Consider the following 22,529-nt stretch of genomic DNA (forward strand, 5'->3'; position numbering starts at 1 on the left):
AGAAGGGAGACTCTATTTTATTGACTGTCCTCCCCATTTTTGGCCATGGTGATAAGAAAAAAAAAGCATCTAACAGGGAAAGTGGTCTCCTTTCAGTATATGAAGTTCAGTCATTAGGATGTTTATATAATTTTTAGACTTCTTTTGGATCATGCCAAAGTTTTGAGTGTCATTACTACGTATGCTGTTAATTAGGTTTCCTTCTTTTATGCAAAAATGAAGGTGCTTAGTATCTTGCCGTATGTCCTAAGAGGTGTCACTGAACAGGTGTCACTAAATAGGAACGACAAGGATGACTTGAGACAAAGGGATACTAAGGGATTTCTAATCATTCCTCCCTAATTTTCACAGCTGACTGGATTGAACAGTGCCAAGTATGAGGAAAATGATAAATGTGTAATAAAGGTAGGCTTTCCGGAGAAGGTTTATTTTTGAGGTAACTGGAGCTGAAGCAGAGGGGAATTGAGAATTGACTAGATATAACATAAAGAGGAAAGGGGGCAGGGAAGAGGCAATATTTCTGACCCTCCTGCCAGTAATATCAAGCAGCAAATGATCAAGCAAAGGTTGGCAGGCTAGCTTCTGTGTTGTAGGTTGCCTCATTGTAACTCTAATACCTTTGACATATCCTATCTCTCAAATCAATGAATGACTGCATTAGGCCTTCTGGTTCAACTTGGATTGGTTCCAAAAACCTAGGGGTTTCCATCTTGCTGCCCTATGATTTTTACTTTAAATTCCTTGGGGACTTGAATTAAGCTTTTCTTCCTGTTATGATGATGATATTTTTTTTTCCCAGAAAGGAAACTAGTTCACCAGTTAGTTTCCCCCTGAGATCATTTAGAGTCTCTGAGAAATACTGAGATTCCTGGACAATGAGACCTTATTTATAAATTCACCAGAAGAGGCAAGAGGCTGTTGATAAAATGAAAGTGAGGGTTATATATTAATGGAAAATAATACCTGGCTTCCATTTACAAACATCCTTAAGAACTTCCCCTGTCATTTCCTGTGTCATCACAGAAAAGTAAAATCTTTAAGTAAACCTATAGAAACTGAAACCAGGGGTGGGTGGGGGAGGAAGAGAGGAAGGGATAGTTAGGGAGTTTGGGATGGGCAGGTATACGCTGCTATATTTAAAATGGATAACCACCACAAAGCTACTGTCTAGCACAGGGAACTCTGCTCAATGTTATGTGGCAGCCTGGATGGGAGGGGAGTTTGGGGGAGAATGGATACATGTATATGTATGGCTGAGTCCCTTTGCTGTTCAACTGAAACTATTACAGCATTGTTAATCAGCTATATTCCAATACAAAGTAAAAAGTTTAAAAAATATAGAACACAAGAACCATGAAATATCATATATTTAAAGCAGGAGCATTCAAACTCCTTTATGCCATATCTAAAAACTCCTTTGTACTGCTCTGGGGAATTTTATGCCACCTATCATTTTTTATTCAGAGAGATGCGATGAGATTTTCATTCTGCCTGGGTTGGGATGAAACTTTTTAGAATATGTTGGTTTACCCATCCTCTCTTTGCTGATTTATCATAATCCAAACTCTTCTGTATACTCGGTTGCTTTCTAGACTTTCTACCTGGTCCCATCCCATTATGTGTCTCTTCAGCATCAGTACCAACTTGTTTTGTTTACTTATGTTTTATAACACATTTTGACACCTGCTAGGGCATTACTCCGGAGAAGACAATGGCACCCCATTCCAGTACTCTTGCCTGGAAAATCCCATGGACAGAGGAGCCTGGTAGGCTGCAGTCCATGGGGTTGCTAGGAGTCAGACATGACTGAGCGACTTCACTTTGACTTTTCACTTTCACGCATTGGAGAAGGAAATGGCAACCCACTCCAGTGTTCTTGCCTGGAGAATCCCAGGGACGGGGAAGCCTGGTGGGCTGCCGTCTATGGGGTCGCACAGAGTCGGACACGACTGAAGCGACTTAGCAGCAGCAGCAGCAGCAGGGCATTACTCAGTAGTTTTATACTTTTATTCACAGTGCTGCACCTGTTGTATTATTTAATCTTAAGAATTTTTATTTTTGCTTTTGTAAGCATGATTCTTTCCATTACATTTCATCCCTCCCTGAAAACCCTGCTGCCACCATCCTTTTTAGCTTTAGCTTAGTTTTCCTAGTCTTTTACCTTGTCAAATGCCACAACCATCTATTTTAGACATTTGCCTCCATTTCTATACTGTATACCTATTTCCTAATTTTTATTTGTCTTTAATTACATGCCATTACAAGTAATTAAAACACATTTTCACTGTAAGATTTTTGAATACAGATAAAACAATAATACATCTTGAGCCACCAGTCATAGTTACTTCTCAAGAGGGTAACCACAAATGACTCTTTGATAAAAATTCCCTCTGGACATCTTTCTATGTATGAAATTAAGATTTGTGCATAGAGATATATGACTAAATAGTATTTCATCCTAAATGGTATAATGTTGTAATTTTAATACCTCTGACATATCCTATCTCTCAAATCAATGAATATTTTTCTAGGACTGGGAAATATTTCTAAGACATACTGTTGTCCATTTAGAACTAACTCATTCTTTTGGTGGCGCTAGTGGTGCTAGTGGTAAAGAACCTGCCTGGCATCACAGGAGACTTAAGAGGTGTGGGTTCAATCCCTGGGTCAGGAAGATCCTCTGGAGGAGGAAATGGCAACCTACTGCAGTATTCTCACCAGGAAAATCCCATGGACAGAGGAGCCTGGTGGGCTATAGTCCACGGGGTTGCAAAGAGTTGGACATGGCTGAAGTGACTTAGCATATACCCTAGTCTGGATGTTGTATAGTTTAATCTCTACAAATGGACATTTAGATAGTTTCAACACTTCCTTCTATTATAAACAATGCCTCTTTGTGCATACGTGCCAGCATTTCACTAGGATATTTCTTAGAAATGGAATTACTGGGATGATGGCTATGTATATTTTAAATTTTGATAGATACTGACAAAAGACTGTACCATTTAATAACTTACAAGAAGAGTGAAAGAACACTTGTTTCTAGATACTCTTGAACAATATGTTAATGTGAGGAATGAAAAAAGAAGTCTCTTTTTGATTTGTGTTTCCCTGATTACTAGTGAACTGAGCATCTTCTCCAGCTGCTTTCCTAAAGACAACCATGATGGATATGAACAGATTTCAGAATGGTTCATAATAAAGGGTATAATGTTGAGAGGCCAGAGTTATACCACGTGCTCTGAGGGCACAAAACGAAAGATGCAATCAAAGGACTGTAGGTAATTTCAAGAGTATAATCAGTTAAGCCTTCTGCCATATTGTTCTTGAATTTTCATAGGCAGGTGAACAAACTGCTGTTCAAGTCACCTAAAAAGGAAATGCCATGATTTGCCATCATAAGCAATTCTGATTTTTAAATGATCTCCTCCCCCTCAGGACATTTTCCCATATGGCCAAACTTGATTTATTTTGCTGTATTTTCAGTTCAGTTCAGTTCAGTCGCTCAGTCGTGTCCGACTCTTTGCGACCCCATGAACCACAGCACACCAGGCCTCCCTGTCCATCACCAACTCCTGGAGTTCACTCAAACTCACGTCCATCAAGTCGGTGATGCCATCCAGCCATCTCATTCTCTGTCATCCCCGTCTCCTCCTACCCCCAATCCCTGCTGTATTTTACTTCTATCTTTTTACTCTTTCTTTTTATGGGGTTGGGAACACCTGGTCACTATACCCTATCTGAAAGCTTTTTAAGTACTTGAAGACTATACCAAGTCTCTTATGAACTCTCTTTTCTCTGAATGATTAAGGGTCTTACTGTGTCCTCAAGTATCTTTGTCTAGGGTTCTAAATTATGTTGTTCTCTACGTTCTTAAATCCTGTGAGTCCCTAATACAGAAAAGAGTAAAGAAGAAAAAGAGAGCCACAATCTAGCGAAAAAATGCTGTCAATATTTTGGCATCTTTCCTTCTATTCTGTACATAATGTACTTTATTGACATATGGGATACAAGTTTTAGTTTACTTTTGGACTTCCTGTATCTTCAGAACATTCTAAGTTAAAAACTCTTAGTAGGCACTGTAATTGCAAGGTGATATTCCAAAATGCACCCGAGTTTATCTAACCATTCTGATGCTGTGGCACATTTCGGTTATGGCTGATTTCTATTTTGATTAATAGGTATACTGTTTGGATTACCATTCTGTTTGTATGTCCCATTCCTCCAGCACATAGGATTCAGCACACAGTTCAGTTCAGTTCAGTCGCTCAGTCGTGTCCGACTCTCCGCGACCCCATGAATCACAGCACGCCAGGCCTCCCTGTCCATCACCAACTCCCGGAGTTCACTCAAACTCATGTCCACAGAGTTGGTGATGCTATCCAGCCATCTCATTCTCGGTCGTCCCCTTCTCCTCCCGCCCCCAACCTTTCCCAGCATCAGAGTCTTTTCCAGTGAGTCAACTCGTCGCATGAGGTGGCCAAAGTATTGGAGTTTCAGCTTTAGCATCAGTCCTTCCAATGAACACCCAGGATCGATCTCCCTTAGAATGGACTGGTTGGATCTCCTTGCAGTCCAAGGGACTCTCAAGAGTCTTCTCCAGCACCACAGTTCAAAAGCATCAATTCTTCGGCGATCAGCTTTCTTCACAGTCCAACTCTCACATCCATACATGACCACGGGAAAAACCATAGCCTTGACTAGACGGACCTTTGTTGGCAAAGTAATGTCTCTGCTTTTTAATATATTATCAAGGTTGGTCATAACTTTCCTTCCAAGGAGTAAGTGTCTTTTAATTTCATGGCTGCAATCAGCATCTGCAGTGATTTTGGAGCCCCCAAAAATAAAGTCTGACACTGTTTCCACTGTTTTTCCATCTATTTCCCAGATGACACCACCCTTATGGCAGAAAGTGAAGAGGAACTCAAAAGCCTCTTGATGAAAGTGAAAGAGGAGAGTGAAAAAGTTGTCTTGAAGCTCAACATTCAGAAAACAAAGATCATGGCATCTGGTCCCATCACTTCATGGGAAATAGATGGAAAAACAGTGGAAACAGTGTCAGACTTTATTTTTTGGGGCTATGCAGAGTACATCATGAGGAATGCTGGGCTGGAAGAAGCACAAGCTGGAATCAAGATTGCTGGGAGAAATATCAATAACCTCAGATATGCAGATGACACTACCCTTATGGCAGAAAGTGAAGAGGAACTCAAAAGCCTCTTGATGAAAGTAAAAGAGGAGAGTGAAAAGGTTGGCTTGAAGCTCAACATTCAGCACACAGTAGATGCATAATATAAGCCTGCTGCCTTACACAGAGCCTGAGTAAGTTCTCGCCAAGGCTGAGATCATTCATCTTATGGAGATAATTACTATAAATGATCAATGTCATAAGCAAAGCACAAAATATCACCAGTGTGTCCCTGAAGAATAAATAACAGGAGGAATTACCTAGAAGGAGGGTGAAGATTGTATGTCATCACTCCACTTGACAGGAGTTGCTAGAGACCCAAGAAGATAGGAAAAGAAGAATAGAATAGAACAAAACTACAGGCACCTGTATTGACAGAGACTGGGTTTAATCCATATAATAGGGAATCCAGATAAAGTTGAATATTTCTTAAATCCTTCTTAGGCAGAGGTGTGCTGTGTGTGCTAAGTTGCTCCAGTCGTGTCCAACTCTTTGTGACTCTGAGGACTGTAGCCGGCCAGGCTCCTCTGTTCATGGGATTCTCCAGACAAGAATCCTGGAGTGGGTTACTATGCCCTTCTCCAGGAGATCTTCTCAACCCAGGGATCGAACCTGTGTCTCTTACGTCTCCTGCACTGGCAGGTGGGTTCTTTATCACTAGTGCTACCTGGGAAGCCCCTTAGGCAGGGGTAGCTGAAGATACATGTTTTCAGCATGGAAATGTTTCAAATTATTAAGCATTTGGCCCCAAGAGTAAAAATGGAGAAACCCTTTGGGCAAGCTAGCTTACAGCTGAGAATGGCCTGAATAAGTAAAATTTCTAGACAGGTAAGGATGCCTTAAGTTTATGTGTATTGTAACTCAGACTATTTAAAAACATACCTGCTATTTAATTTTAGCTGGTTACCTTTTGAGTTATGTGTGACAGGTTGGTTTTATTCCCATTTTTAAAGGCATAAGCTAGTAGCAATTAAGTAACTAGCTACATGTCTCAGAAATGATTTTTAGATCACTTTTATTTTCAGTATAGATCAGAAGTATGCTTCCTAGATAATTAGCACTCTCTTTTCTTCCAAATCTAGTTCTATTGAAAATATTAGGTTGAATCATATGAAAATGTCACATTTATAGGTCAAATATCAGCAATTTCATACAGTTCAATCTAATACTAGGGGTGGGAAAGAGGAGATGAGTTACTTGATCATTTTCTCCAGGCTACTGTCACCAGCTACCTTTGCAAAAGGATCACAGGGTCAAGAACTCATAAGGAAGCTCTTACACTGATATGTAATATAATCAAATGGATGTCTCACCAGAAATGGAAACAAAGCAGCAAACCCTGAGCACAGTTCAGTTTTCAAGAATATTTTAAGTAGGCATATGTTTTCTTGTCATTGACAATCTGTGCCCTTGCCAAATCAGGATGATTGACACCCTTAATTTGCAATTTCCTAAATTTCAAGAGGCTTTTTTATAAAATTTTTGATTGCAATATAATGGTTTACCTAATTATTTTTTCAAGTTGAATTTTTTGATGTTTAATCTCAAAATCAATTTAAGATGTCTCGAGCTCCATTAATACACTGTGATATTGCTTCACTCATTTTCTTGTGAGGCACTTACTTAAAAAAATGCATCATTCTAATGATTTTAAATTACCCTACAGTGCACATACCAATTTAGGGCTATTACAAAATTTTACCTTTTTTTCCCAAAGCACTTCAGTTTTAAAGATGCTCTGTATTTGCAGACAGAATGAGAGAGAGTTAACTTTTAAAAGGGCAGACTACAATTTACAGCCTTTAAAATTCTCTACCCTTTCTCATGTAGAACACAACCTAAGTAAATAAATTCTTAAGAGTTCAACGGGCACATAAAAGAAGCATTAGGCTGAGGATATTATAAAATAATTTTCTTTTCATTCAAACTAATGACAGTATTCTTTATAAATGGACAATACATTGTGTGCATGTGAACAGAGTGTGTGAATGTGTGCAAGTGGGCATGGGTGTGTATAGGTGGGCCAGCATTTGTGTTTGAGTGCATGCAGGAGTGTGCTATGGTGTATTTCAGTGTATGTGTGACTGTGCGGTGTGTTAAAGAGTATGTGCATGGATACAAGTGTGTTTAAGAATGTGTGCATGAGTGTTGAAGTGTATGCATGTTTGTGTAGCTGGAGCATGTTTGAGTGCGTGTGATGTTCTGGTTTAAATATGTTCTGAGAGATAAAATGCTATGTGCACTTCTATTGAGGTGGTCATTAGAGTGTGCTCCAGTCTCAGCATAGAATGGGGGAGATGCGCCCCAACTATATCTATACCACATCTATAAGATATTTGAATAAACATGCACACAACTTATACCTTGCTTGAAATCTGCAGGGAAAAAAATAGCGATATTTAAATTTTGCCCCAGGATTTTGCACCTGGTTATATTAGTGTAATAGATGTAAATCAGCTGCCAAAGTTGGGAAATCTTCCTTCTCTGTTGCTTAAAAAAATTTTTTTTTGATTACTTTATTCTCTCAGGATTCTTTATTCACAGTGACACATGTCACTTTCACAGCGATTGAGAATACTTTGAGATTGATATTTAAAAGATTGTAATTAACATCCGTTTCCACTTCAGATCACCCTGAAAGATGCAGAGGGCGCCAGACACATTTCTGGGATCAGATAGATGTCCATTCATGGATAATTTCCCTTTTGTTGGTTAAAGCATGCTGCTCTAGAAGGTAGAAGCCAAGGTCCTAGGGGCCAAAGCTACCATGTCATGAGTGCCAGGTGCAGTGCTAGAATCTCTGCAGACATTACCACATTTCATCTTCATGGAAACCTTGCAAGGTAGTGTTAATTCCATGTTTGAGATGAAGCGTTGTTGCTTAGAGAGGTTAAATGAGTTGCTTAAGGTCATGTGGCTAATTAGGGGTGAGGCTGGCATCACACTCGATCTGTCTGACTCTAAATTGTGTTCTTTGTACTACACTATGCTGAACCTTTATGATTGAATCTGAAAGTATGACCTTTACAGAATTTATATCTTCTCTCCCTGGGCCTGGAGTTTATTTGATTGCCTGCTACTCTTTGGCCCTCAACTGCCTTCTCTAATGATGCCTAAAAATTTGATTGATATCAAGTTCATATCTACCTTAGAGGCAATGAATAAATTCACAGACCATACTTCCAATGATGTTAAACCTCAGTATGTGGTTATTTCAAAGTATACTGGCTCGATTAAACTTGTTTAAGAAACTTTACTGACTAACCATTATGTGCCATGGATATTATACCCATTTTACAGATATAGACATTGAGGATTCAAGAGGTGAGGTCATGGGGTCGCTAAGGGTCAGACACGACTGAGCGACTTTACTTTCACTTTTCACTTTCACACATTGGAGAAGGAAATGGCAACTCACTCCAGTGTTCTTGCCTGGAGAATCCCAGGGAAGGGGGAGCCTGGTGGGCTTCCGTCTATGGGGTCACACAGAGTTGGACACTACTGAAGTGACTTAGCAGCAGCAGCAGATGAGTAAAACCTTCTGACTCTATAGTCCCGTTGACAGTCCTAGTAAGCCACTGGCTCTAATCAAGCCTCATTTTCTTCATTTATAAAATGGGAATAACAGTACTCTCACTGCAGGACTGTTACAAGGAAGAAAGGATATATATATATATATATATACATACATACATACATATATATACACATACATACACATATACTATATACACTATATATATATATATATATATATATATATATATATATATATATACTGTTACAAGGATGAAAGGATATATATATATCATATATATATATATATACACACACATACACTATACTGAACATAATAGTTAATACAGGATAACAATTATCTGAGTCATTACAGTTAATGACGAGTATGGACTTGGGCAGTAAATAGACCTAGCTTCAAAGGTTCTGCCTTCAGCTGGCTATGTGATCTAAGGAACACTGCTGAATTTCTCTAGGTTTTAATTTCTTTCTCTATAAAATGATGATACTGTTCTACAGCACCGTTTCCCAAAGTGGTTCTAAAGAACACTTCTATCCCTGTAGGATATAAAGAAGTGTTAAGCGTTTACTGATCAAAGTTTTGTGGGAAGCTCTGGTAGACAGCTTTCCTTATTGCAGGGAATTTTTAGAATCTATAACATGAGAATATGCTTGGTGAATTTTCAAGTGGGAGCTAACCTGTAGATTTCTCCTTTTAGTTTTTCAACATAGAATGCTTTTTATTTGTCTATAACATCTTGCAGGAAAGAGTTGTATAGAAAATACTTTAGAAATACTGACTTGTCATGATGATTAAATGGATAATATTTATAAAACACGTATACAGTGAGCATTTAATAAATATACTATTGTTATTATTATTACCATAATCATCATTATAGTCATTAATGAGCCCCACAATGGTAGAGATAACCCAGGCCAGAAAAATTATGTCTAATACACTTCTAGAAGTAAGGGTCTGACAACTTTGTTTTTTGTCTGCCAGATTAGGGTGAACTGATCCAGTGTTGGTAGACACTTTAGCAGACAATACACTACATAATAATTACACTGGGCATATCTATCTATGTAAAATAGAATTATCCGAGTCACCAAAGTGTTCTTTGAGAACCAGAATTTTTCTGGTACACCCCAGGTTGGCATTCTAAAACCCTGCCGTTGCATTGTCTTTTTTGATTGGTTTTAACATGTTCATGAGATCTTGTATTTAACACAAGTATCTTCCCATACATGAGAGTTTTGCCTCTTTCCCAGTAAAAAACAATAACAACTATAAAACTTGGCAGGATTACGGTGAGCTGTTATTGAATGTTTGATGTATATACTGGACTGTCTTCCTTTCCATCCTGATTCAGTTCCCTGACAATGGAAATGATTTGCCTTTACCCTTGTATATCTCCTGTTTTCAATGTGCACACAGTTTGCTGAGATATATGGCCCTTTTAAAATCGTCTTTAAACTTTTATCCATTCTATGCTCCTTATGGTAGAATTAATCATATTTTCGGAGTGGAATTCTAGGATGGTGGTAGATACTATTGCTTTCTACCAGAAGTCTTCAGGGACTGTGTGGGTTGCTTCCCCGTGAACCAATCTTTTAGAGAGAGGTATATTTTTAGAGGGGGATGTATTAACCCAAAAGGAAATTTCTTCACACATAAAAAATGTATTTATGTACCTAACCTGCTGGTACTGAAGAGAAGGTTGTGGGATAAATCCACAAGAAACTTTATCTGTATCTAGCCTAGAGGCCAACATTATAGATTTTATTTGCTACGTAGGATTATTGACTAAGATTAGCTCCTCCTTTTTCACTATTTTGCTTAGATGGATATTATGACAAAGGCAGAAATGAATAATTTTGTCACTATTTTAACCCCTGATATAGTGTCCTGGAGCTCTTTTGCATTTATGTTTGGACTAACAATGTCTGGAGGCTGAGAGGTTTGAGATGGACTGAGAGCTTTCATGTTCTATTGGTAATCCATTGATTCCCAAGGACCATTTCAATCCTTCCCTCATGGGCCTCAAGTGAAGGACATCTTCCATTACGAATGCTGCTGCTGCTGCTAAGTCGCTTCAGTCATGTCCAACTCTGTGTGACCCCGTCCCTGGGATCCTCCAGGCAAGAATACTGGAGTGGGTTGCCAATTTCTTCCCCAATGCATGAAAGTGAAAAGTGAAAGTGAAGTCTCTCAGTCGTGTCCGACTTCTAGCAACCCCATGGACTGCAGCCTACCAGGCTCCTCTGTCCATGGGATTTGCCGGGCAAGAGTACTGGAGTGGGTTGCCATTGCCTTCTCCTCCATTATGAATGAGCTGATGATAATTAAAATGGACACACTCTCTAAGTGTCCTAATATCTGGTTTGCCAAGAATCGTGGATAGAGAAAAACAAACAATTCTGGCCAGGTTAATGTGGTGACCTTCATAAATAAAAAGAGGCCGTTGGATTTTTATAAAAGTCAAGTTGTGTTTATGAAAAGCTTATTGCTAAGTTAAAATGTCAGATTTAATATGACCTTGTGGAAAGATCTGAATCTGATTGTTTCATCCTGTAAAGAGGCCAGGCTCTGTGGTATACACAGAGGTTTACACAGAGTATAAACTTGGAGAGCGAGGTCATGGCAGCTCAGATGACAACTGACAACTTGGTGATCCGAGCCACCTCTGTCTATGTTTTAGTAATTCCCCCTTACAGAGCACACATGATTTTTTAAACAATCAAGCTAAATAAAGCATCTGAGGAAGATTTCATGGCTGAAGAACCACCCTAGAGACACTCTGAATGACAAGCTCTAATCTGTGCCAGTTTGCTTATTATCTATAGGTTTTCCAGCTGGACTTGAGTGTTCTAATTCATTTTATGACATAAAAACTTATCCAACAAAGTTATAAACCTATTGCTTTATTAGACATTTTATTTAAAACATACGTTGGTTTCCTTCTTGAGAGGTGGAAAGTCTGGGCCTTTGAGGCCTGTGTACTATACACGAATAGATTATCACTAGGCATTTAATTATGCTACTACTGTCCCACATTTGTATTCTTTATCATATTTTGCAGAAATCTTAGTATAATGATTTGATTCTTCTCCTGTCTTAGGAAATATATGCATTCATTTATACTTCTTTCTTATGCTTTTATTGTCATAAACCAGAACTGGATTTATGGTTACCCTTGGTATCTTTCAGCTTTAGCATCAGTCCTTCCAATGAACACCCAGGATTGATCTCCTCTAGAATCGACTGGTTGGAAAAGAGTCTGATTCTAGGAGGGATTGGGGGTGGGAGGAGACGGGGATGACAGAGAATGAGATGGCTGGATGGCATCACCGACTCGATGGACATGAGTATGTGTGAACACCGGGAGTTGGTGATGGACAGGGAGGCCTGGCGTGCTGTGATTCATGTGGTCGCAAAGAGTCAGACACGGCTGAGCGACTGAACTGAACTGAACTGAACTTGGTGTCTTAATATTGACAAAAATGACCTTTGGTCAGTTAAACTAAAACCCAAATAATCATTTTTGGTAAACCTTTTCCACATATAGCTGACTTTGTCAACAATCCTATACTACAAAGTACTTATTCAAGTTATCTTGGTATCTGAATATATTCAGTTTAATTTGGAAAATACATTTAATTATATTTTCCAGGCTAAACTTAATACTGCCATATGCCACAGCAGTGCTGTCCAATGAAATAGAAAGTGAGCCTTAAATGCAAGCCACAGATGCAACCTTAAATTTTCTAGTAGACACATTAAAACTGCAGGTGAAATTAGTTAATAAATATATAGTATCTAACCCAGTTTGTCCAAAGTATTATCATTTCAATATGTACTCAAAATGATAACTAATAATGAGATGCTTTAATTCATTTTTCCATATAAAATCTTGAAGATGATCTGTAGGGAAAATGTTTCATTGCTCTCAATACAAAGAAAGCTTTATTTCCATTGAGCTATGTGCTTGGCTTTATGTTGAAGACGTGGTAAGTCACACAACTGACCATGTTGACCTGTTGTGCTAGTTGGAAAGTTGAATGCTACAGTGAAATTTGATATTATTGAGCTTTTCACATGACTTCCTTAAACAAAGATTATATTTCTTGGCTTCCTTTGCATCTAGGTGAGGTCACATGACTTAGTTACTGGTCAGTGAGATATAAATGAATGTTTCCAGTAGTACCATAAATGAAGTCTCCTTAAAAGACAGAAAACAGACCCTTTCCCCCTCCACTCTTTCATCTCATCTGGAATGAAGATGTGGTGACTGGAGCACTGGCTGCCATTGTGTACAATGAGGATAAAAGTCCCATCTTATGGATATTACAGGTGTGAGCCAGAAGAATCTTTTTGGAATCATCACCTAAGCCTTGGTCTGCCTACCTCTAGATTTCTTTTGTGTGAAAGTAAGGTCACAGTTATATCTTGTTTAAGCTACTCTTTTATTTGCCTCCCCCTGAGGGAGGTATTGGAGAAGGAAATGGCAACCCACTCCAGTGTTCTTGCCTGAAGAATCCCAGGGACGGGGGAGCCTGGTGGGCTGCCGTCTATGGGGTTGCACAGAGTCAGACACGACTGAAGTGACTTAGCGGTAGCAGCAGAGGGAGGTATTTCCTGTCACTAAACCTAATCTTAGCAGACAGACTAGGAATATAAATTTTCCTTGAATGTCATTTTATGATAAAGAGCAGGGCTTAAAGGGAGTGAAAAGATAGAATAAATACTTTTTACCTAACTTTTCAGTGAAACATCTGTTCTACAAACAAAAAAATAACACCACTCAGGTGGGGATGAAAAAATGTAATGACTTTGGACTAGAAAGAATTTTCATACTCCTTTAAATTAATTCAGCTTTACCATGTCTGAAAATGAATTCTGTGAGACAGCTACTAATTTATCTTCTACTTACAAAAGATTTGTCTTTGAAATGTGTCTTTACAATGAGAATTGAAATATAATGACAATAATGGCTACCATTTATTATTATAATCTAATGTCTACTATGGGAGAAGCACTATGTTAGGTGTTTCACATATATTATCTCATTTAACTCTTACAACTACCCTAACAAAGTAAGAATTTTATAGGAGAGGCTCCATTTTATAGGAGAGGCTCAGAGAAACCAAGTAACTTAATTCAAGGTCACATAGTAACTTAGAGGAAGAGCTGGGATTTGAGTTCATTTCTGTCTGACTTTTCTATGCTGAAACTCTGACAATTTTCATAACACTGTTTCCCCCCTCCCTGACACTGACTCAGATCACTTTCATCAACCTACTTCTCCCCTTAATCATAACATTGTGATAATCAAGGAAGAGATAGACTCTGGGATCCTGCCCTGTGAATATATTCACTGCTAATTTTCCTAGAGATTCAGTGGAAGTGATGACAATGGAAACATAACATTTCTTGAATTTGAACAAAGTTCTCTTAATGGTATATTAGACAAAGGGTCTAAGCCAGAAATTGAGACTTGTCTCTCATATTAACTATGTATCTAATCAGCTACATGACATTACCCAAATCATTCAACCTTTCTGGGCTTCAGTTTTCTTCTATAAAAAGAAGGACAAAACTAGGTGATCTCTAAGATCTAATCTAGTGTGAATATTCTATGATTATGTCAAAAGTCTGTCAAAGAAGAAATAAACAAAGACAGCTGGAAATGAAAGTAGGCAGTATTATTTAGAATGCTTTAACTTTCATTGTTTGACATGCACAATTCAATTTTAAAAATGAATGGACCTACCAGAAAAGTGTGGCAAGCTGTCTCTGAATGTTTAAATTGTTTACTTTTGGTTCCACTGTTAATTTTCACTCCTACGGCTTCAGAAATATCTTTTTTTCCATTTATTTAAATAATAAAAATTTATTTATATAAATTTAAATAAAATTTATTCATTTTATTTTTGGCTGCATTGGGTCTTTGTTGCTGCACATGGGCTTTCTTTAATTGTGGCAAGCGAGGGGGCTGCTCTCTCTAATTTTGGTGCTTGGGCTTACTCCTGTTGCAGAGCACTGGGCTCTAGAGCATGCAGACTTCAGTAGTTGTGACTCGCAGCCTCTACAGCATGAGCTCAGTAGTTGTGGTACTCAGGCTTAGTTGCTGTGTGAGATGTGGAATTGTCCCGAACCAGGGATCGAATCCAGGCTCCCTCCACTGGTGGGTGGATTCTTATCCACTGTATCACCAGGGAAGTCCCAGAAACATCTTTTGAACAATACTTCTCAGAACATTCTTTTAAAGCTCACTAGCCGAACCATTTTTCTAGCTGGAATAAACTCTTTTAGGTTTGTTGAACTCTAATGTGTTTACACATAACCCAGTAGAAAAAAATTATTGATTTAATTGCAACTTAAATATTTTTTCCACTTAAAGTGAAACTGTTATTTATTTTAAAAAATTGAAATGTGAATTTTACAGATGTATAAATTAAGATCCATAGTGGCTGATTAGTCCAAGATTACATGGAGAGTTAGGGCTGTGCCAGGATATCAGAGGCATCAGCTGATCTGGGTAACCTAGAATTTTGGTGAGGGTCCAGAGTGGGAAACAGATTGTTAGCTGAACCTTGGGCCTGTATAGGATCAGGGATCCATATTCAAACCAATCTAGAAGCAAATGTGCCTTGCAAAAATAGATTAGAAGAAAATGATCTGTCTCAGGCTTGGCTCTGAAGATGTTAAATAACAAGCCTCCTCTGAGACTACACAGCAACTAGCTGAGTTTCATGTGGGTTTTGAGCCTGAGTTTGTACTAAATGTATGGTCCCAAAACTGTAACTTGAGATTTTTAATTTAAACTTTAAATTAGTACAAATGGTCATCATGTTGTACACCTGAAACTAACAAATATTGTAAATCAACTACACTACAGTAAAAAAATAAAGTTTACCCTGGTCTGTAGCGCAGTCAACTTCCTATGAGAAACAAAAATAAATCTTCCCCAGACTTAGAATTTCAACATATTTTAACCAACTATAAAAAGTGAACAGAAGTAAGAAAGCAAGCCAATCATACGCAAGAGTTGACAGAAATAAGAAACCATAGATACAGACCCACAAAGCCTTAACATGATCTATTTATCAGATATCAGTTCAGTTCAGTTCAGTCGCTCAGTCGTGTCCAACTCTCCGCGACCCCATGAATCACAGCACGCCAGGCCTTCCTGTCCATCACCAACTCCCGGAGTTCACTCAAACTCATGTCCATCGAGTCGGTGATGACATCCAGCCATCTCATTCTCTGTCGTCCCCTTCTCCTCCCGCCCTCAATCCCTCATAAAATAACTATATTTAATATGCATAAAGAAAATAGTAGACAAAGACAGGATTAAGGAGCAAGAAATTGCCAAAAATTAATGAGAGATATTTGAAAAACAAACTAAATAATTTTAGAAATGAAATCACTGAAATTTAAAATTTAATGGAAGGGTTAAACATCATAATAAACACAGCTAAAGAGATATTTCATGAGCCAGAAGACAAATTTGAAGAAATTGCCAATAAAATAACAGAGAAACAAATAAATGGAAAATTGGAAAAAGCATAAAAGACACAGAGGCCAGAGTGGGAGAGTCTAATGGAAATTCCAAAAGGAGGTAGCAGAGAAAGTGTGAAAATCAAAATTCAATGAGATAGTGACTAAATATTTTCTATGATTTATGGAAGACATGGGTTCTTATATTCAAGAGGCTCAGCAAGTCACAAGCAGGATAAAAACAAGATTAATCCACACTGATCTTTAGGATAAGACATTGGGTTGCGAATTCTATTGCCACCTCAACACTGAAGCACACACAATAAAGTAACTTTCCCTGTGTCTCACAGCAGATTAGTTCCTTCAGCTATAAAATGAGAAAACATTATTAACCCTGCTTACACCTTAACGATGTTATAAGAATAAGAGAAACCTGTTTGCTAGGTTACTGGGAATGTGGAAGTAGAAGTCAAGTTCTTACCAGGTGAAAATGTATGGTCCTTCTTTAATGAAGGACAAATTTCTGTCCTTCCTATGCCTCTTCTTCTTTCCAATGACTCAGAAGAATGAAAGTGAAAGTTGCTCAGTCGTGTCTGACTCTTTGCAATCCCATGGACTATAGAGCCCATGGAATTCTCCAGGCCAGAATACTGGAGTGGGTAGCCTTTCCCTTCTCCAGGGGAATCTTCTCAACCCAGGGATCGAACCCATGTCTCCCACATTGCAGGTGGATTCCTTACCAGTTGAGCCACAAGGGAAGCCCAAGAATACTGGAGTGGGTAGCCTATCCCTTTCCAATGACTCATAAGAATACATGTAAAGCAAATCTCTGGAAAGGTTCTAGAGGTAGTTTTTATTATCAAAGCTCAATATGCAATCCACGCTCTATTAATGACCCCAGATTATGGCCATAATAATGAATGGGGGGACTTTGCTGGTGGTCCAGTGGTTAAGAATCCCCTTTCCAATGCCTGGGATGTGAGTTTGATCTCTGGTGGGGGAACTGAGATTCCATATGCTGTGGGGGTGGCTGGGTCCACATGCCACAACTACTGAGCCCAGCACACCCTAACTAGAGAGTCTGTGCACTGCAACGAAAGATCCCAAGTACCAACCCATGCAGCCAAAAATAAAAGTAAGTACATGATTGAAAAATAAGGCTTTATTAAAAAAATCATGAAATGAAGAAAATGGCTATGTCGGTATTTGGAGAAAAAATTAAAATCAATGGATAAATGCAGGATGTTTTTATTACAGGAATGAAAGTATCTTTCAGTTTGTGTGTGTGGGGGATGTATGGAGTGCTCTTTAATGTCTCTAATCATGTGATTTTGCACAGGATTGGAACAACTTATTCTGATCCTTCTCCATGTCTTGGCCACTGATTTTGCACAACTGAATTCCGGCTTCCTTCGAAGTCTCTCTCAACCATCTCTACTAGAGACACTTTCTACCTTCCTGCCAACCCCCCCCCCCGCTCAGACCAACCCCAACCCCCCATGTCAGAGAAGCAGGCAGCAGGTCAGACTGTGGAGGGGAGCACCCAGGTGGCCACCTTTCCTGCAGGATCTCACCTACAGGGCCAAACACATCTTTTAGATTACACCCTTTTCTGGGTCTATTTCATTTCATGCAGATGAACATGAATTGAGAAAAATGCCAAACAGAAAATGAACTTGGAATTCAGAAAAGTTTGGGTGAATGAGAGGAATGCATTTAATGGTGCAGTACAAAATTTTCCTGGCTTCTTTTGATGCTCCTATTGGTCTTTCCAAATGTACTCCTTATTATTAACTGTACTTGAGCCATGTAAATAAGCATGCCTCCTCACACTCAGGCTTACTTAATTACATTCTCTTACCTCACAGTTGCCACCTTAAATATATGTCCCTGGTTTGAAAAACAATTTTAAAGCTTTAATGTCCTGGAACAGTCAGCGGAGTTAGCTCAGATTTACAGAGAGGGAGCTGCAAATTTACCTCATTGTTCAAACTTGTCAAATTGTCAAAAGTTTCACTGGATTTTTGCATTGCAGTCTGCTAATGATGGCAGAAAAGGTATGGTTTTTATCGCCTCAGAACAAAATGTAAAAGATGCATTTTGAAAACATTTGATATTTGATGTCCTTTAAATCACATCATAAGATTTGATGGCTATTAAATGGACTGTTTGATAAAGATAAGGTATTTTTGAATCTGAGAATTTGGGGAGGTTGATTTCTATTTTCACTCAAGACAAAAAAACTTAGGGGGTGTCAAACCATCTCTGAGTAGGATGTATTGCTAGGCAATCATGATAATAGTATGATTTTTTTTTCCACTTCATATCTGCCTCCCCAAAATATTTTTATGGATTCTTACACTCTTAATCTGACTTGAATTCTATTAAGGATGCTTTTTGGGTTGTATTTCTAGTGCCACCAATGAACTGCACTGACAGATTCCGCAAATCTACAGTTAATGTTTTCACCTCACTGTGGTGTTAATGGTGTAGCCACTATGTTTCAAGCAGGGGGTTATTTTATTAAATCAATCAGAGTCACCTTAAGGTTTACCCTTTATTTCTTCCAGAATAGAAAAAAATGACTTTAAAATAAACTTGATCAGAGGTTGTCATACTTTGAATGCAAGTTAAAAATAATTAAGCCTACATAGGAATTAGTCATAAGCCTTTTGGTCCTTGTATGCTAAAAAGCAGGATAAAACTTCCCATCATGTTTCAGTGACTGATTGTCTATATTTGAGCTTTTCAGCCCATGAAATTTGTTCATTATAATATATTAACATTGTTTGATAACTAGTAGAAACTTTTCTTTTGCAAACTCAGCTACAGCTCTTAAGAAATCCAGGTGTGTATCCCAAACTGAATAGACAAGATTACCTGCAATCCTAGGTTCCTAATCTGGGTACACTGATTATCTCTTTTCTATTGAAGATACTTAATTTCAGTTACTTTATATATGAGTGGATTTTTCTCTTCAGTGGCAAGATGAATGACTATATAGTTGTGCACGTAGCATGTACCTTCTGCTTTGAACAAAGCTTCTTTATCAAATGGCATGTACAACCCTGCTGCTACTGTAATATCTATAGGAAAAACACAGTGTACACTAATCATTTCAAATGGCCTACTCAATACCTGGAAATTGCAGGAAAGTGATACATTGTATGTGATAGATATGTAGAATCAGATGAAAACCTTTTAATTATTGGTGCTTTCAATAAAGGAGAAAATGAATAATGTTCTAAAAGCATATGATACTTGTATAATCAAGGAAAGTTTTTCTAGCAATTATAATTATATGAGCCTTTTACAGCTTCCTCCTCTAATTATCTGTTTTATTAGCAGATGCATATCACCATCCATTAGGGAACACTTAAAAACATAACAAGACATTGTTATATACACACATGTTTATGTGTGTGTGTACATGTGTATCTCTACAAATATAGGTAGATTCTCAAACAAAATGGTCTATATGTCAACGTGTGGATTTCTTTATAACGTAAACAAAGCTATTTGCAATTAATATTTTCTCACCATAAACAATATGGAGTTGAGAGTTTATGAACTGTATCCACAAACCATTGATAATCAGTGTCAACAGCTCAAAATACAGGCTAAAGAACCATAGATCTCAGTGTTGAAAAGGGCCTCAAGAGCCATTTGGCTAATCTACCATTTCAAAAATGAGGCAGCTGAGACTCAAAAAAGTTAAATGAGTTACTCAAAATCACTATGCTGTGGATACACACACAAGCACACATGAGCACAAGCACACACACAGTGTCATCTCTCCAATGGACAAAATGGCCACATATCATAGGATAGCCTGAAAACAAATATCCTTATAACAAAGCCTTATGGAGTCTTCACCCAGAACTACAGATGATTCCTGTTATATAGCAACTGTGTACACACACACACACACACAGAGCTTCCCAGGTGGCTCAGTGGTAAAGAATCTGCCTGCCAATGCAGAAAATGCAGGAGACTCAGGGGTTCGATCCTTGAGTTGGGAAGATCCCCTGGAGGAGGGCATGGCAACCCACTCCAGTATTCTTGCCTGAAAAATTTCATGGACAAAGAAGTCTGGCAGGCTATGATCCATAGTTCGGGAATACTTCAGGACCTAATATTCCATCTCTCTAGCGATTAATCCAGTTCTAAGAGCCAGGATAATGAGAGGGGATCATGATAGAAAGGACAGAAACTGTCTTCTCTTTGTGAATGCTTATCTTCCATAAATTTCACAGTCTGTTATCTGAGAATAACAATAGATAGAGTGGCTCACAGGAAGTTTCATCAAGAAGAAAGGAGTACAAAGCTCTAAATTCTGCTTTTATGCTTCCCCTCAGAGACTATGAGACCAGGAGAAGCCAGATTTTATGAAAGAAATATAGTAGATGTGTTTTACAATGCCGATCTTCAAAGCTGGGGCCGGTATCTTCAGTATAGGGCTAAATGTATTACTGAGATTTCATGGCAAGGAGCTCTATTTTAAGGGAGCATGATTTGACCTGCAGTATATCCAAATCTAAACTATGTTATAACAAGCTTCTGTTGTATTCCCCTTGAGGTGTTTTTTAAAGACTAATGAGTTAACCTTTGTGAAGTACCATGAGACCTCCAGGTGAAAGAACCCTATATCAAGTATCCATTCAGTGCCACTAACAATACTCAGTGTACCTAGAAAACAGACTGAAAATAATCAGTAAACCATTCACTGCAATCCCCTTGGTATCAGAGCAACACAGTTAACATGCTAACAGCTAAGCTTCATGTGCTTAGAGGAAGAGAATGATCAATGGCAAAGAGCATATCCACCTTTGAAATGACATGATCCATTATAAGAATCAGATGTTAAATTGCTTCCTGTACTGAGCATACTCAATTAAAAGTCTGCACAGTGAGATCATCTTGATGGTTAAATATGCTCTGTGGGAAAAACCTTTATGGAGCTTAAAAATCACAGAAGGACTATTCCTACCATGACACCGGAGATTCGAAAGGCATTTCCTCTTCCTATTTTTCAAGTTGGTAGTTTTATTAGGAAGACTTTCGCCTGAGAGACTGCAGAGTTTGGGGTCATACCTATTCACACTTTTGCTTTTCTGACCAAGAGGTGCCTCTAGTGTTTTTTTTTTTCTATTACATCCAGAATGGATGGATGTGGCTTTAGTCCACTTTCTAATTTGAAAGTGAAAGTGGAAATTGCTCAGTCGTGTCTGACTTTTTACAACTCCATGGACTGTATAGTCCATGGAATTCTCCAGTCCAGAATACTGGAGTGGGTAGCCTTTCCCTTCTCCAGGGGATCTTCCCAACCCAGGGATCGAACCCAGGTCTCCCACATTGCAGGCGGATTCTTTACCAGCTGAACCACAAGAGAAGCCCCCATTCTAATTTAGTCTGCCTTGAATCCATGTTATATCTGGATAAGAATGCACTTGATATTTGATGCCCTTCATCTCCTCGAATGTTGCCTTTTCCGTAAGCTAATCTATTCACCTGAGTCCCTGCTCCTTGTCTAACTCTTCCTTTGGTGGGGGTAAGGGTGGAGGCTGAAAAGAAATGCTAGATGTGGGATGAAATCAACAGTCCTGCAAACAACTTTCAGGTTTGCAATTAGCCAGCTCTATGACCTTGGAAAAATAATTTAACCTCTCTAGCTCTCACTTTCCTCATGTTTCAAAGACTTGTACAGCTCTTATTCATTGTTGACTCTATCTCCTCCAGCCAGACTGCAAGTTCCAGCAGTGCGGGAATCATGTATTCCTCACTGATGTATCCCAAGAGTTAGCACATGGTCCACAGTAAGTGCTCAAGAAAAATCTGTCTGTAGAATATTTTAGGGGGACTTCTCTGTTGGTCCAATGGCTAAGACTTCGTGTTCCCAATGCAGGGGGCTCGAGTTCGATTTCTGGTCAGGGAACTAGATTTCACAGGCTGCAACTAAGACTTGTTATCAGTCACCCAGTCTCCCAATGTAGAAATCATAGTTAATGATAATTCCTGCCTCCAGCAGCACTTATATAGTAACCATGTCCTGTTTCCCAACCACGACCTAAAACACAATCTGTTATAAACCATGCAGTAGCTTCTTACTGTGTCAAGAAGAAACACAAGTTCCTTAGCATGGCGTGTAAACAAAACTCCCTGTGTTCTCATCCCTGCCCATCTCTCCAATTATATCTTCTGGATTCCTAGGTGCATCCACACCCAATGACAAGCAAGTCGCCAAATGGAATATTTGGATTCACATTTCTTATTTAAATTATTCCTTCTACCTGGAATGTTCTTGGCTCTCAAATCCAC

The 22,529-nt window shown here is 38.6% G+C and overlaps 1 protein-coding gene across 1 annotated transcript in view; it reads right to left on the reverse strand.

Moving 5' to 3' along the window:
- The window catches only part of TENM1 (teneurin transmembrane protein 1), a 448,997-nt gene that overhangs the window by 255,423 nt on the left and 171,045 nt on the right, over nucleotides 1–22,529 (reverse strand). The gene's annotated exons all lie outside the window — the stretch shown is intronic.

This window comes from Moschus berezovskii, chromosome X, assembly GCF_049115385.1.
Source record: "Moschus berezovskii isolate FMDL1 chromosome X, NW_MosBer_1.0, whole genome shotgun sequence".
Taxonomy (NCBI): domain Eukaryota; kingdom Metazoa; phylum Chordata; class Mammalia; order Artiodactyla; family Moschidae; genus Moschus; species Moschus berezovskii.